This window comes from Bos javanicus, chromosome 25 (assembly GCF_032452875.1).
Source record: "Bos javanicus breed banteng chromosome 25, ARS-OSU_banteng_1.0, whole genome shotgun sequence".
In the NCBI taxonomy this organism is placed as follows: Eukaryota; Metazoa; Chordata; class Mammalia; order Artiodactyla; family Bovidae; genus Bos; species Bos javanicus.
The window spans coordinates 35,368,729-35,384,033 of record NC_083892.1 but is presented as its reverse complement, the minus strand read 5'-3'; the positions used below and the strand labels follow the sequence as shown (position 1 = coordinate 35,384,033).

General features: G+C 48.5%; 1 long non-coding RNA gene across 1 annotated transcript; it reads right to left on the bottom strand.

Moving 5' to 3' along the window:
- Nucleotides 1–2,463: 2,463 nt before the first annotated feature.
- On the bottom strand, nucleotides 2,464–14,745 carry LOC133238667 (uncharacterized). Its single transcript, XR_009733590.1, has 4 exons — nucleotides 13,593–14,745; nucleotides 11,911–12,211; nucleotides 7,839–8,087; nucleotides 2,464–4,083 (listed from the first exon to the last, which is right to left on the bottom strand). It is a non-coding gene; the product is annotated as an uncharacterized LOC133238667 (long non-coding RNA).
- Nucleotides 14,746–15,305: the final 560 nt, after the last annotated feature.

Below are 15,305 nucleotides of genomic sequence, written 5' to 3'. Positions count from 1 at the left end.
GTCTTGGATCTTAAATATAATTTCCTCATGACTCTTTGAAGTTCCAAAAAGGGAAGCATGATTGTTAATGTTATATTTGTCCCTTTGTCATAGACAGGGCTATTTTCAGACTAGATAGAATGATCTGTGCTTCGTGCAGACTTCACAGTACATTGAGGGCTGTGGAAGAATCACCCTGAATGCACACGTGGCCATGTAATAGGACTTGAAACATGATGTTACCCTTATGTAGTACTGAAGACCATCTGAAGTTTTCTATTTTCGCTCTTATGACCTACTTATTAGAACCATGACTTGTTTGATGCTGAGTTTCTGGACATGAGTAGTTATTAAGAGAAAATATGACTTTTTTTTTTTTTTTTGAACAAAATGGTTCCAGGAATACATTGTAGGGGAAAAGGAAAAGTGTTTAAAATATATTGTTAAAATGCTCCCTGTGTTGAGAAACCTTTGTGCAATCCCTGACTTCATAATAAATAGGACATTTTGTGAGGAAGTTCCATTATTCTCCTTTTGCCCTTTTCCCTTTGATCGAATGCCACGGTCATATACGTGACTGGCCACATGCCACAAGAGTCCCCAATGTCCACTCTTGAGGACAGTGTTCCATCTCTGAGTGACTCTCACCAGCTCCAACTTAGCCACCTTATTTTTACCCATGAGCATTTTGAAAAAGAAGAGTAATGAGGGAAGTAACCTTATAAGATATTGAAACAACTTATGAAGCAAAATAATTAAGATAATGATGTATTGGTGGAGATACAGACCGATAAATAGAGATTCAAGAAAGAACCAATTCAAATGGAATTTGACACATGATAAAGGTAGCATTTCAAAATAGCTGGGGAAAGATAGTTATTTACTAGACAGTGTTGAGAGGTGGTGGGAGGGAGAAACATGGATCTTGACCTAATTCCTTACATTATATTGAATTCCACTTGGATCCAAAATTTAAACTTAATAAAATTAAACCATAAGATACTATTATAAAGAGTTAGCATTTTAACAGTTCCAGAATGGAAAAAGTATAAAATTATGCAAAATTTAGAAGCTAAAAATCAAAAATGCAGTAACCTCTGTTTGATTTAAAGACACACACATGCATGCACCCGCACCAACTCAAAAGACAAATGCCAAATCTGAAAGACTCTCTGCAACCATTTCATACACGAAGGGCTAACATTTTCAGAGAGTACAGATGTTCTTTGAGTGGGGAAAATAAAACAAAAGGCAAAAAACGTAGGAAGAGATGCCTAACCTTACTCGTAATCAAATGTAAATCATTTCTGTCCCACTAGGCAATGGCACCCCACTCCAGTACTTTTGCCTGGAAAATCCCATGGATGGAGGAGCCTGGTAGGCTGCAGTCCATGGGGTCACTAAGAGTCGAACACGGCTGAGCGACTTCGCTTTCACTTTTCACTTTCATGCATTGGAGAAGGAAATGGCAACCCACTGCAGTGTTCTTGCCTGGAGAATCCCAGGGATGGGGGAGCCTGGTGGCTGCCATCTACAGGGTCACACAGAGTCGGACACGACTGAAGTGACTTAGCATAGCATAGGCTAAAAACAATGAAAATTCTGGAGGTGAGACATTCAAGGCCACCAGGACCAGGCACCTTCTTTAGGTTCACTGTGCCCTCTTTTGCATGTGGCAATCTTCCTCCACGTGCTTATAGAAGGGCTGCTGTACCTCCATCACGACCAGGATCCAGCAGAAACAAGGGGGCGGGTAGGGAAAAGGCCAAAGGTTCTTGCTCCAGAGTCTGCTCCCTGTCACATGTTTTTCTTGGAAGCCCAATTCTGATCCCATCTCCTTTGCTAGAACTGTCCTGGGGCTGCCTGGAAGGATGGGGAAGTGATTTTTTTTTAATTTTTATACTAAAAAGTATACCACTTAGGGATTTTCACTAGGCGAACATGCCTGTCTGACCAGCACCCAGATCAAGAAACAGTGGCTCCTTGCCACTGCCCACATGCTCTCTCCCAGTCACTAGAGAAGGTGAGCATTTCTAATGGGCACTTTCTCACTGTGGCCAAAATTGGGTTAAGAAAGAACAAGAGAATATCAGAGACCAGCAGTCGGTTATACCCTTCACTTTTTATATTTGCTCCAAAGGCACTCTTATCATCGATTTGCTCAAATCTTTCATTCTCAGTCCAAGAAATTTTATATTTTAAGAGACAATGGCTGAAATTTACATTTCCTGTAATTTCATATGAGCCTGGGACCAGGAACACCTGGTCTGAATGGGAACTTTCTGCAGTCATAGATTCATAGGCAGCTGCATTGAGATGGTCCCTGGGGGACACTGACCAGGTCTGAGTTTTGAGGTGTCCGTGAATACAGAGACATCCTGGAGAATCCGTCCCATGAATGGGATGAACATGAGAACATTCGCAATTCATACACATTTTTTAAGCAGTGAGAAAACCCACAAATAAGATAGGTATGGCCAAATCTTAGAACAGAATTCAGAATTTATTCCTTATTACAATGCACTTCTTGGAGAAAACATCTTTGTTATGAAACAGAGGCCACTTTTCTCCTGGCACCCCGCCTCCCTAACGTTCATCTTGGAGAGAATCCGTTTGCAGGAGGCATCCGGCAGCATCCTGATACCAGCTAATTCACATGCAGCAGAAACTCTACAAATGCCGTAACTGTAAGGGCTTTCGGGAAAAGCAAAGCTCATTCAACGTCAGAGAATTCACACTGGAGAAAGACCACATGCGCGTCAGAGCTGTGAAAGCGCTTTTAGACAGTGCTCAGAGCTAATTAGACATCTGGGATTTCAGAGTGGATAGGAGCCCTGGGAGCAGAAGGGATGAGGAAGAACCTTCAATCAGAGTTCCAGCCTTGGACAATGTGGGCTGATTCACCAGGACAGGAAGCAGGCGTGTGTGTGAATGGGGGAGGCCGCCCGGGGGAGGCGTGGGGGCACACTGAACTCATTCACACTGGAGAGCCGCCTGTGAGTGGAACCAACGTGGAGCATCATCTTTGGAGAATTTACAGGAAAGAAACACTCTCATTGGAAAGATTGTGGGAGAGCTTTTAGCCAGTAATCAGGCTAATTCATTCTGGAGAAAAGCCTTGATTGTGGAGAATGAGGAAAAGCCTTCAGTTCTTTTCCTTATTGTATTTCAGAGAATCTTTAGTGATGTATGGGGTAACTTTGAGGAGGGGAGGGGGTTCAGGGTTTATTGTCAATTAAAGCATGAATTGCATTAAGTAGGGGTTTAAACTTTATTGCTTCTTCCACTGCAACCAAGATTTCCATTTCTTTCCATTTCCATTTCTTTCTCTGTCTCATAGAATATATATATATATAATATATATATATATATATAATGACTTAGGAAGATAAGCTTACAAACTTGCTTTTATAAGCTTAACTTCTATTCCTGGTAGGTATTCAGTCCAACTTTGCTGAATGAATGAAGTAATACAACAGGCAAACCGAGTCAGCCTAGTCTGAACCTTCAAGGGCAGGATTCCATAAATTGTGGAGGGTGTGAAAGGACTGTGTTGAGGGGGCGAGGCTTACTGGCAGGATCTGGAGGTTGCAAATTCTACCCTAATTGCAACACATTGGTGTTCGGCCCCCATTAGCTTGAGGAACTTCTATGGGCCACCTCTCTTTACTGCCGAAGACTATTTTGAGTTGGGAAAGGGCAGGGCAATTTTTCTCCAGTTCTGAATGCATCTGACAGCTACATGAGGAGGATACCGGTTTCACTTTATATTTAAAACTAGACATTTAAAGAGGAAGGGCTAGAGTTCCTAAGTTCAATTCTTCTTTTCATGAAGCAAGGGTCAGGCACATTTTCTTGTGTTGAAGCAACACAAAAACCACATTATGTGATGAAAAGTGGATCAGAAGAAAGCTTCATCTAGTCCTTATCCACCGACTGCGTTTTCACCTCCCAACCAAACTCCTTATCCCTCGCCTGGGATTCTAAGTCTTCTAGGAGACATCCTTGCTTGCCACTATATCCATTCCCCAGTTGAGGAAGAAGCAATTCAGGTCCTGTGCGTTTCTGGCTCCTGGCTTTGCTCAGAGAAGATGGGAAGGAAAGCTAAAGAAAGAAGGGCCAGGTGGCAAAGGGACAAGGCATGGAGAAAGCGGGAAGTGGCCTCAAGTCAGGGCACCGTGTTCCCCAAAGGATATGAAATGTCACTTAGGCTGGCTGGAGAGTAACTACAAAGCCTAGTTTTCCATCAGTTAAGCTCTAGCTGCCATACATTTCCTTCACCTAGTATATGGGGCTCATAAAACCCTGCTGTGTGACACCGGCCTCCTCCAGAATTCACCCAACCTAACTCACCATTTGCCAATTCCAACTTGCTTCTCCTTCTGCCATGGCCTTCTGGTCCATGCTCAGGCTCTGCCTCCAGGGACTAACACTCACCTCCCCACCCCACCCCCACCCCCACCCCCACCGATTCCACGCTGATTTGTTCTAAAGTTCCTCATGGAGCCCCAATTTAGAAGACCCAGGCTCATGCATCTGGAACTGTCCTGAATCTTTCTTTCCTCATCAGTGCCCGGTAGGCTCCAGGAATCGGAACTAAGTGTACAAGCTGCTTGCCTGTGTGGGCTATGACCAATCTTGACCTGTATTTCCTACCACACAATTAAGGTTTCCAGTGTCTAAATTGGGCTGATTTTCCATTTGGAGCTGTACCAAGAGCCGTGGGGGCTCTAAGGAGTTGATGACTGGGAAGTTCGGAGGAGTGTTGTATTGACTGGCTAAGAATGCCTTTTAGGCTGCAAATAGCAGAAATGTGCTTAGAAAATAAAGACGGTTCAATTTAAAGATCAGTAAGACTGGAAGTAGGCGGTTCCCGGATAGGTATGGTGGCTCAACGGTATCATCGAGGACCTAGGCTTTGTCTATCTACTCGGCCAACCTTGCTATGTTGGCTTTCTCCCTTAGTTTCGTTGCCACCTGGTCTCAAAATGGCTGCCACAGCTCCAAATATCACATCTCAAACATCCCTGTTCAAAGCAGGAGGAAGAGATGGGCCTCTTCATTCTCCTTTTATCAGAAAGCAAAATCTTCCCAGAAGGTCCCCCAGCCATTTCCCCATAAGTTATGTTGGCAGAACTGTCACATGCCCAATTCTGAGCCAACAGACAGCAGAGGGACTAAGTAAGGAGCCTGCTGCCTCACATGGGTGAGGCAGGCCTGGCGAGCCTTGGAGAGGCTCTAGGACTGGCTCCTCTCTCTGCCTTTCCTGGAGTTCTGCCTCTAATCTCGACATCCTTTATCTTCTTCCCAAAGAGGCTCATTAATCCCCCAATGATAAGTATTGTTTTGCCTTTCTTCAATCTCCAAGCTTCCATCTCAGTGTACTTCCGGCCAGCACCTGGCCCTACTTGCCCTCATGACCTCCTGTCACACACTGCCCATGCAGCCTGATTTGGAGGTTCAAATTTCCTAAAAGAGGTATCTGCCTGGCCTGACTGGCTTTCCAAACATTCCCTGAGTCAGGGGACTTCACAAGTTGTTGACCAGTGTACACAGATCCTGGATCATTGACCTGCCTGAGTGTGTGAGTGTGTGTGTGAGTGTGTGTGTGTGTGGTGTGAGGAGGACAGAGGCAGAGTCATGTGATACAACACAGCCAGCTGGACTGAAGGAGGTGGGTATGGGAGTGGGGCAGGACAGAGGGTGTGGGAGGTGGCTCCTGGAGCCCAGGGCAACAAGATGAGGAAATTAGGCCAGTCTACTAGAGAGACGCCAGGTGGACACAGGAGGGAAAAGGCCATTTTGCACATTTCAGTCCCTTTTCAGTGGATGCCAAGTGGAGAAGAGAGGAATCCGGCTGGCAGATGAACCAAGGCCCTTGACCTGTGGCTGCAGCTGAACCTGCCCAGCTGGCTCCAGCTGTTCAGGTCACTCACTCTGAGGGCCTGTTACTTGACTTACAGAATGAACAGCATAATCAGTTTCTTAAGTCTGCCCTGCCTTGGAATATCCCCCGAATTCCCACAGGAGAGATTCCAGGGACTGCTAGTAGGAAGCCGGGCTCTCTCATGAACATGGCTTTAATAGGGCCTGGCAGCATCCGGTACCCACTGGACTTGGAACTTAGAAACCATTTTGTGGCTTTGGCAGGCCACAGAAGAGACGGGAGAAGCAGGACTAACTCAACATGATACCACGTAACAGGGACAGAAAACAGACTGGTGATTCCAGCAAAGGGAATGAAAAATCCCACAACGCGAAAATGAGAACATTCGTGGAAGACTGGATTCTAAGCCTCGCTCCTCTACTTCTTAGTTGCATGACCTTGGGAAAGTTATTGCACCTCTCCAGGTCTTAGTTTCTTCATTTTTAACGTGAGGATAGAAACATTCCATTTCAAGCGTTGTTGGGAGGATTAAATGAGACCCTGTGTGTGAGGCACTAAATGCATGTGAGTGACTGTTGTCATCAGAGCCTATCACACGCTCGGGTGGGGCCGAGCCCCAGGGGAGAGCCCACTGGACGGCGCCCATTGAAAGAGCTGGCGTGGTGTGGCGGTTCTGATGGGGAGCTCCACTGGGGCCCCCCACGATGGTGAGTGGGGCTGGGGGTGACTTTGCACCCCATGAAGCACTTGACAGCTTTCCTTCTAGTTTCTTGAACGATTTCCTAGAGGCCTTTGGAACAGCCTTCACCCAGCCCCCCAGGAGTTAAAGAGTCTCTAACCTCGCTGAGCTTACAGTCCCTGTCCCTCCAATCCCCTCTCCCCCAACAGCCTTCCCTGGTTTAGCCATTTCAAACTCCTCTGCCTGTTTCTATCACTTCCTACTCGATTTGTTCCTGGGATAAGCCCTTCGAGGAGTGATCTGAGAGGGTATCTGAAGATCCACTGTAAGTGACGTTCCAGCTCTAAACTCCCAGGACAGGAGCACAGAAACCCAGTGACCAGCTGTCCTCCTGCCCAGAGACCGCCATGTGAGCTTGCGAGCCTCTGGTAAGCAGGCAAAGAGGCGGCTGGCAAGGACCCTCCCTTTTTCTCCTTAACGCTCCACGATCTAGTCATCCTTTCACCGGGTTCAAGGCTTTACTGGGTTCAAGGTTCAGCTGTTCAGAAGCAGCCTTGGCTTTCTAGGAAACGCAGTTCTGATGGGCAATGCCACATCTAGGGACTAGCTCTTATCATCACCACCTCCAACATTTCTAACTTAATAGATTTTAAAGACATTTAGAAGAGCACGCCATGGCTATATAAATCCATGGATATATACACAGAGTCTGTCCCTGTGTTTTTTTTTTTTTTTTTTTTTTGTAGGGGAGATAGAGATTTTGCAGTTAACAAAAGACAAGAGATGTTCCTGGATTTTGTGCTTGGGACCCAGAACTCTGCTCTATAGCAAAGGATGATGCCTTTGTGGTGGTCAGCACAGGTGGGGCCTTTCAGTACAGTCGTTAACATCTGTTTTCCTGTTACCTCCTTGCTGGTAACTCTGGTTGCTGGCAACTACAGGAGCGCCCAGTGTTGGATGAACACCTGCTACGTGCCAGGTGTTAATTGAGGCACTATGAATACAGAGATGCTTCAGACATAGGTCTTGCTCTCAAAGAGCTCCAAGTTCATCTTGGGGGTGGACCCTGAGCCAGCCCTCCTTAACCGGGAAACTGGCCAGCTCTCCAACATACTAATTTCTTGCTTGTTCCCTGCCTCCCCAATCAAGGTCACTCCCAAGGTTAGCACAACACATGACAGCCAGCAATGCCTCCCAGACAGAGCCAAGGGCCTCTGCCACCTTATGGACATCAGGGCTAATCCTGCTTTCAGGTCGGGGTCGGGGAAGAGTTGGCAATAAAGATGAGATCACCTTCTTCCTGTGTGACTCAGAAGAGAATGGCCGACAACCATCCCCGAGAAGGCAGGTCATGTCTTCAGGCTGGGGTAAGCGTGTCTCCATGCGTGATGACCCTGAGCCACAAATCCATCTGTCTGCGTCCATAGCTGTATACAGTCACCGATCCCCACGTCATCCCGAGTCCCTCGGTGCTCGGTGTCCCTTGGTGCTGTGAGTCCAAGGGACACGGGGTGGTTCTTCCTCAAAGAGCTTTACATGTGTCTGAGGATAAAAATGCATGAGAAGGTCAGGAAGGATCAGAGCGTTGCAGGATGCAAGATGGGGCTCAGGGGCAGTGGACCCAGTGAACAGAGTGCAGGCTGGGAGCCCAACTGCACGCCCATAGGGTCTCATGAAGCCTTCATGGGAGAGGTGGGCTCTGGGCCATGTTTGGCAGGTGGGAAGCACTCCTGGGGGAGCTCCTCCTGAGCCAGGACAGTGGGTGCTCCAAACACAGTGCCTTTATTGCCCCCTTGGGAAACAGGATCCAACCAGTGGTTCCTCTTCTGGCTGCTGTCATCCCAACAGCCAGAGGCTCAAGGGTTCGTGCAGGCACAGAGCTACAGAGCTCGGTTTGCCTGAACAGGGGTGCCTGTGATACTCTTATTTCCGATGGCGTCATCACGGTGTGAGGCCAGGGCCACGGGCGCGCTGTCAGCGCCTACGCTCAGCCACTCTGCCAGAGCAGCACGGTGAGGGCCGTGCTGGGGGGACCGCCACTCCTCAGAGGCCAGGATCTGGAGCCTTTACATGGAAGATAGCACTCTGGGGCGCCACAGACTCTCAGCCTGGCACAACACACGTGGCCAGACACTTGCATCCTATTCTGGCAGAGGAATCAAAGGATTCATACGGCAGAGGAACTCTTTGAACATTCTGAATACGGGGAAATTTCCATTCATCTCATAATTCATACTAGAGAGATTCTCCCATGAATGGCATCAATGTAGGAAAATCCTCCGAGCGAGGCAGCAGCATCAGAGAACTCAAGGGGGAGGGCCAGGGGCACGGGACGCAGAAGGAGAGTTAACAAAGAGCTCAGCCTGGAGCCCAACACACCGAAAAACCTGCATCTTCATTAGCGCAGTGGCGCTTTGAGAAAGCACAACTTGGCCGAGCCATTCTGGAGTACAGGTGCTGAATCGGGGGTGATGATCATTTCAGGAGAAATCAGCCCTCATTCATCACCCGAGGGTTCGGGCTGGAGAGAGGGCAGATGCTCATTGTGAATGAGGGGGACTCTTGGGAGTCCTCTGGCCTTGGGAAACTGGGAGGCCATGCGGGGCCCCTGGGAGGTCAGAAAGACCTCAGAGCACAAGTCGTATAAAATGGTCATGGAAGAGAAAAACACGGTGAAAGGGCCAATTTAGATAACGCTTTTGTTGGAACTTGGACTTTCAGCACCTGTAAGGGAACGACAGGCTTGGGCTGGAAGGAACGCAAACAGCCTGTGGGGGAGTCCGGTTCGGTGACAAGGTCATGCACCAGCCGCCCCTGGGGTCCGCTTGCCCTTGGGGGACCTGGGGCCTTGCAGGAGACAAGCATGGGGCTCCCGAGCTCTCAGCAGTATACTTTCCCACAGGGCCTCCATGTCCATGTTTCTTCACGGTCCCGCCTCCTTCCTCTTCCAGCAGGCAGGTAAATCCTGTCCTTGTGTCTGCCATGTGCCCACCTGACTCTGGTGTTGCCCAGGGGACAGGAGGCCACCTGCCCACGAAGAGGCCGGTGACCACCATTACCTTTGACACCTCACAAATATGCCCCAGGGATACTGCTGTGACTGGACCATTCATCCATCCATCCAACAAATATCTTTCGAGCATCTCCTCAACTCTGTAGCTGGCACATTGTGCTGGGATCAAGGACAGGGAAAAAGGAAGTGTCAGTCACAAGGGGCTTGGGCTACCCAGGGAAAGAGGGGAATGAGGAAAACAGGAGCACCGTCGAGACTGCAGGGGTGTCTGTGTCCTGGGTTTCAGACAGGGCTTTGGAGAGTGTGCTGGGGAGGGAGGGAGGAAGAACTCTGATCTAATGACTGCCTCCCACACGACAGGCTACCATGAGCTTAACTGAACCCCCTGCCTGTATGGCACCCGTGATCTCTACTTTGTAAAGAAAATAAGATGAGTGCACAGCTAGCAAGCGGCACAACCGGTCTAGGTCTGTCTCACTCCTGATGCCACTGTCTTTCCATCAGCACTGGGAGAGAAAGGGTCCTTTAGCACCACTGTTCCTTGGGTAATGTTTCCAGAGGCTTCCGGGAGAGTGAGAAGCCCTTGGCGAAACAGGAAGAAAGAGGACGGAAGGGGAGAAGGGGATTGGCTTTTGCAGACTCTAGTGGGCAGGGGAAGACATTCATTCATTCACTCCTGTGTTCATCCATTAGGAAAATCTTCACTGAGCCCTGTGGAGGGCCAGGCGCTGTGCTTCGGTGCTGGGGACGCGAGCGAGCAAGATGGGCACACTCCTGCCCTCATGGGACTTCTAGAAGGAGGCAGGCCATCCAACAGGCTACCTGTTTTGAAAGGGGGAGCACAGAGGAGAATCCTGACCTTGCCTCGCATCACTGAGGCTGACTTCTGGGAAAGGGCGACATGTCAGCGAAGACCTGAAAGATAAGCATCAACCTGGTGTGTGCTGGGGAGCGCCTTCCAGAGAACCACGATGGCAGATCTGTGGGTGAGGGGCAGAGCAGAGCGGGAAGGAGGACCGCGTGTTCTGTATGTGAGGAGAACCGTGCCTGACGTGGAGGGAGGGAGGTGAGGAGGGCGGGAAGGAAGGGCCAGGTCATCCGGGGCTCCTAGAAGGAGCTCAGACCGGACCCTGCGAACAATAGGAAGCCGCGGAGAATGTTCGTCTTGGAGAGGCCCCGGGCGGTCTTAGTCCATCCCTTCCCTGGAAGCCCGGAGAGGGCTGTCCAAGGATTCGTCACGCCAGGGCAGAGATATAGAAGGTGTGTGAGTTCTGTCCTTTTCCTAACTAAGGAGGTTTTCCAAGAGGCGCCGCTAGCAGAGTGAGCGATAAAGCTCGGACTAAATGCCGGTGCCTTGATCCCAAGGAGGAAACCTTTGGTGCGTGAAGGGCGGACCTGAGGGTCCCACAGGATCTTCCGGGCAGACGTGCGTGGGTGGGCACTCCCCTCTTGTGGCCGAAGCGGGTACTGCACCCGTGTTCCCATACAGGCCCGCCTCTAGGTTCTCCCTGGGGAAGCCCCGGAAATGAGCCCGCGGCGGCTGCACAGAGCTGTGGACTCCGGGAGGTTTCCCACCTGAAACCTTTGTTTGTTTGTTTTTGTTTTGTTTTTTAAATGAGAAACCTGAACGGTGGAGAAAATGTGTGTGTGTATATATATATGCTTAAAATGTGTGTGTGTGTATACATACATATATATATATGCTTAGAAAGAAAACGCTAAGAAAGTGTTACCAGTGATTCTGGAATACGTGACTAATAATTTTTCAATGTGTTTATATGTAGTTTAAAACTTGGACGTGTACCACTTTTGTTGATAAGAGGGGAAAAATATTATGTTGCTTTTAAAAAGAGCAGAAGTGACAGAAAAGTGCCCCAAGAGGGGGGCTGAAGTGGAGGCTAGGTGGCTGGTATGAGAGCCGAGTGGCCTGGTGATGAGCCACTGCCCTGGCAGCCCTGTGTCTTTCCGCAGCTGCAAAGCATCAGCGTGGCTGCTCACAGAGGCACGCGGGGACCAGGTTGCCTGGGGGCTGCCCTCCCGCCCGTTTCGGTCTAGCTGAGCCCTTCAGCTCACACAGACCTGGGCTCGGGGTTCCTGCCCCTCTGTCTTTGTCTCATGTGCTCGCCCTTCTCCCATCAGGGTATCACCCTTCCAGCCTGGTCTCACAATGGCCCTAACCGCCAGGTTCTGGGTGACCCGGAAGCATATTCCACAGGCTCACCCTAGATGATTCTCTGCTGTGTGAGCTCGCAGGATGAGGGCTGGGTCCGCTCAGAAACTACAGAGCCACACCTGTTGCATCCACGGGGTCTCTGCTAGGTTGCCTTTTCCCGCCGGGGGCAAGGAGCTCACCTGGCTGGCAGTTCTGGTCACTCTGGTCACCTTCCTGGCTCCTCTCTTCACTCTCCTGCTCGAAACTCTTCTCTGGGGCAGGCCAGCTGCTCAACCTCCCCTCTGGGAGGTTCCCCAGACTCCGGTCTATGGGACTGGATCTGGCGGGGGGCGGGGGGTGGGGGGGGGGCCAAGGACACAGCCCCCACCATTACTGGGGTCATTCTTGACTGGAGAAGTCCCCAAGGAGCCTTAACTTGTGCCGTGGGAGAGTTATGTTTCTGATAAACTCTTCATGAGCTTCTTTAATTTCAGAAATGTTCTGAAATACACAAGTTTTTTGAAAAAAATCAAAGTACCTTGATTATGGATATTTTCAATCCCACTAGAAAGAATACAATAATACAACAAACTCTCATGTTCCCATCACCCAACCTCTGTAGCTATTCATTTCCTGCCATTCCTGTTTCTAGCTCGCCCCACCATACTTTTGTGTGTGTGTAGTATTTTTTTTTCCTTTCAATATTTATTTGGCTGTGCTGGGTCTTAGCTGCAGCACGCAGGATCTTTGATCTTGATTGCAGCATGTGAGATTTGTTTTAGTTGCGGCATTCGAACTTAGGGATCTACTTCCCTGACCAGGGATTGAACTTGGGCCCCTTGCATTGGGATCCTGGTTTTAGCTACTGGGCCACTGGTAAATCCCTATGGAGTATTTTAAAAATAAATCTTAGACAGTATATCTTTTTCCCCCCCTCAGTATGTATCTCTAGTAGATTCGAACTAAATTACACTTGATGTTTTGGGGAGTATATATGATAACAGAATAGTAATCTCCTGGACACATCCCCATCTCCAGTAATTATATGGTGGTTTAGTCTTTAAGTCGCATCTGCCTCTTGTGACCCCATGGACCACATATGGCCTGCGAGGCTTCTCTGTCCATGGAATTCTCCAGGCAAGAATACTGGGGTGGGTAGCCACTTCCTTCTCCAGGGGATCTTCCCCACCCAGGAACTGAACCCTGGTCTACATTGCAGGCAAATTCTTTACCAACTGAGCTAGAAGGGAAGTAACCATGCCAATCTTTCATCTACTCTCCCCTACCCCACCACATTGCATGTTTTTCAAGCAAATCTCAGGCATCATTTCACTCATAAGATCTGCAGTATGTGTCTTTTTCTTTGTAAAGCATAAACCCCAATACCATTATCACAACTAAAATTTTTAAACAGTAATTCCTTAATATCATTCATGTTCACATTTCCTTGATTAAAAAAAAAAAAATCCTCAATTGGTTGTTAGAATCATGACCCAAATAAGGTCTACAGGTTGCATTTAGTTGACAGGTCTCTTCAGGTTCACTTCCCTCATAAATTCTTTTTTTCCTTTTTATCTTGTAATTTGTTGAAGTATTTCAGCAGTTTGTCCTTAGTGCGAAGTGACACTTAACAAACGCTCGGGCGTCAACTCTGTGCCAGGCACTGTGCTTGTGTTGGAAATAAAGGCGTGAGCAGATCTGGGGTAAATCACTTGACACTCTCTGGACTTGGGTACCCCCTTCTCTAACAGTAAAGAGGATTGGACTAGATGCCCTCTAAAGGCTCCAATCTGATCCACTCGGATCCCCCTCTCATCACTATGATCCACTGTGTGAGTCTACGCAAATCTCAGCCGAATTTATTCCCAGGGGGGCCACCCACCTGCCTGGGTGATCAGAGGCCAAAGTGACGGCGGGACGACGTCGCCCGGACGCCGCAAAATCGTTCTGCCCGGAGTGGCCGGCGGTATAACGGCAACCCCTCTGACCTCGAGCACCGGCCGGTCCTGCCCAACTACACTTCCCACAGTCCTCTGCGGCCAGCCGGTTACCACGGAGACAGGCTGGGCTCGTCGGTTCCGCAACCGTCTGGGGCCTGCCTGCGGTGATCGTGGGCAGATGAGCCTCCACTCCCCATGGCTTCCAAACGGGACGGTCACGCGCCCCCGCCCCTTGGTTCTGGTGCCCGAGGAGGCCGAGCCATTTGGCTGGGCCGGGGCCGTTGGGAGGCTGAACTACATTTCCCAGGAGTCTCGGGCACACCCCACTTCCGGTCGCGGGCTGCTGAAAAGATAACAAGGAGTTGTCAAGGAGACCGGTCCGGGGGTATTTGGGCCCCTCAAATTCGTGGACAGAGAAGCTGGAGACAGAGAAGGACAAAAGAAAGGAGGATGGGAAAGCTGGTTATAAAGCAACATAAGGTACACTCCGTCCTGTTTACCTTTTTAGTGTCCACGGATGCTCAGGGTCAACGCGAGCTTCGCACAGCCCTCTGGGAAATGTAGGCGGTGCTGCCCTAAGGACTATGGGAAACGTAGTCATTGATTAACAGCCACTACCTGGAGCACGGTCGCAAAGAGTCGGACGACTGAGCGACTGAACTGAACTGAACTGAACCTGGAGCACCTACAGTCGAGGGTGTGGGATTGAATCCTCCCTGTCTCTCCCGTTTCCGCTCAAACACAATGTTTGTCTGCCCAATACTTACAGAATCTTTCCCTTTCTCTACGTGCCAACCCTCAGTGCTGTATTTTAGACACACCCTTAAGTCTATTCTCACCAAAGTAATTGTCCCCGCTCTGCTTAGGGCTCTTACACAGCTAATAGAATCAAGTCCGTGTTAACCAGCTGGCATGATATATTTGACCTCTCACCTATTGTTTCCCACAAGTCTCCTCATAGATAAGAATCTTCTCTTTAGATTGTTCATCTCATTTGTGTGGATATCTTAACGCCATTGCTTTTTTTTTTTTTTTTAATGCAGAGCGCAACTTCTTGCTTTTAACAGTTACCCTCCCAAAGAGGGTGATAAATTCCAAGAGTAGCTGGATTTGCAAAATATTCTTGAAAAAAGTACTTGCGTAGGTTTCTATCAGTAGAAACCAAGTTCCTTATACTTTGATAAAATTAGAATTTTATTTTTCTGAACAAAATATTTTATTACATAATCTGATTAACTCACAGCCAGATATTTTTTCAAGTCTTGTAAAGTCACCCGAAAGATTAAAAAAAAAAGAAAACACGATCGTTCTTACATAAATTACTTATTACAAAGCTCTTGGAAGACTCTAAATATAAAATAGATGAGTTTTTTTTTTCCCCCACAACACTTTGAAAGTCTTAGGTTCTATATTTAAGCTTGATCCAAAGAGCTGTAAATGTGGAGTAAATCTGCCTGAGGCTTTAGAGAAAGGAGGCATACTTTTAAAGGCTATCAGAAAGCCTAGATAGGAATGAACTCTGTGGTGTAAAATGACAGATGAGGTGTTGCTCACATCAAAGCACCAAGAACTTGCCTTTTGAAGTGGGAATACTTGGCAGACACAATATTTCCATTAGCTTTTAACTTTGGTAGGAAGAATGGCTCAGATCATAA